Below are 1,819 nucleotides of genomic sequence, written 5' to 3'. Positions count from 1 at the left end.
GGACAATTAGCAGGACTCCATTCCAGCGGCTGGATGGAGTCCTGCCTATTGAACCAACCAGGTGAGATGGAGTCCTGCTATTGTCCAAACCAGGCTGGATGGAGTCCTGCTTATTGACCAACCAGGCGGATGGAGTCCTGCTATTGACCAACCAGGCTGGATGGAGTCCTGCGAATTGTCAACCAGCTGGATGGTAGTCCTGCTATGACCAACCAGCGCGATGGAGTCCTGCTATTGTCCAACCAGGCTGGATTGAGTCCTTTGCTATTTGACCAACCAGGCTGATGGCAGTCCTGCTATTGTTCCAACCAGCTGGATGGGAGATCCTGCTATTGACCAAACCAGGCTGGATGCGAGTCCTGCTATTGTCCAACCAAGGCTGGATGGAGTCCTGACTATTTCCAAACAGCTGGATGGAGTCCTGCTATTGTCCAAACCAGGGCTGGATGAGAGTCTGCCTATTGAACCACCAGGCTGGATGGATTCCTGCTATTGTCCAACCAGGCTGCGATGGAGTCCTGCTATGACCAACCAGCGCTGGATGAGTCCTGCATATTGTCCAACCGCGTGGAGGGGAGGTGGAGTCTTGCTATTGGCTGACAGCTGTAGGTGTAGTGACCAGGCGGTCTGCGTGTCTGTAGGCTTGTTCCAGTAGGTTCTGGGCATCCTGGACCGGCCCTGATGTCTGGAGGGTCTTGGCTAGGCGACGGGCCGTGGTGACGGAGTGTCCGCTACGAACCAGACACACCATCTGCTCCTAGAAGGGGAGAGGACAGTTAGGAAGCACTATTTCATGTTACGTTGCTCAGAAGTTGCCAAACTGTTTCTCCTTTTTTGGTACTTTTTTACCCCTTTTTCCTCCCTAATTTCGTGGTCTCCAATTGGTAGTTACAGTCTCGTCCCATCACTGCAATGTACGGACTCGGGAGAGGCGAAGGTCGAGAGCCATGCGTCCTCCGATACACGACCCTGCCAAGCCGCACTGCTTCCTGACACACTGCTCACTTAACCCGGAAGCCAACCGGAGGAAACAACTGGCGACAGGAGTCAGCTTGCATCCGTCCGGCCCGCCACAAGGAGTCGCTAGAGCGCGATGGGACAAGGACATCCCCGGCCGGTCATACGCTCCCCTAACCCGGGCGACTCTGGGCCAATTGTGCGCCGTCTCATGGGTATCCCGGTCGTGGCCGGCTGCGACACAGCCCGGGATCGAACCTGGGGCTGTAGTGACGCCTCTAGCACTGCGACGCTGCGCTACTCAGGAGGCCAAGATGTCACTTTTTAATGACATGTACAATACCGTTCAAAAGTTTGGGATCACTTAGAAATGACATGGTTTTTGAAAAAAAACTACAAAAAATGCCAACTTCATTAAATAGTACCTGCAAAACACCAGTGTCAACGTCAACAGTGAAGAGGCGAGTTCCTCTGTTCAGTGTCTGTGTTCTTTTGCCCATCTTAACCTTTTCATTTTATTGGCCAGTCTGAGATTTAGCTTATTCTTTGCAACTCTGACAAGAAGTCCAGCATCCCGGGTCGCCTCTTCACTGTAGATGTTGAGACTGGTGTTTTGCAGGTACTATTTAATGAAGCTGCCAGTTGAGGACTTGTGAGGCGTCTGTTTCTCAAACTAGACACTCTAATGTACTTGTCCTCTTGCTCAGTTGTGCACCGGGGCCTCCCACTCCTCTTTCTATTCTGGTTAGTTTGCGCTGTTCTGTGAAGGGAGTAGTACACAGCGTTGTGTGAGATCTTCAGTTTCTTGGCAATTTCTAGCATGGAATCGCCTTCATTTCTCAGAACAAGAATAGACTGACGA

General features: G+C 51.8%; 1 pseudogene; it reads right to left on the bottom strand.

Moving 5' to 3' along the window:
- Positions 1 to 585: 585 nt before the first annotated feature.
- Positions 586 to 1,819, bottom strand: part of LOC139026752 (uncharacterized) — a 17,921-nt pseudogene continuing 16,687 nt past the window's right edge.

This window comes from Salvelinus sp. IW2-2015, unplaced genomic scaffold (genome assembly GCF_002910315.2).
Source record: "Salvelinus sp. IW2-2015 unplaced genomic scaffold, ASM291031v2 Un_scaffold5690, whole genome shotgun sequence".
Taxonomy (NCBI): domain Eukaryota; kingdom Metazoa; phylum Chordata; class Actinopteri; order Salmoniformes; family Salmonidae; genus Salvelinus; species Salvelinus sp. IW2-2015.
Note: the sequence above shows the minus strand (reverse complement) of the source record. Positions and strands in the feature narration are given on the sequence as shown.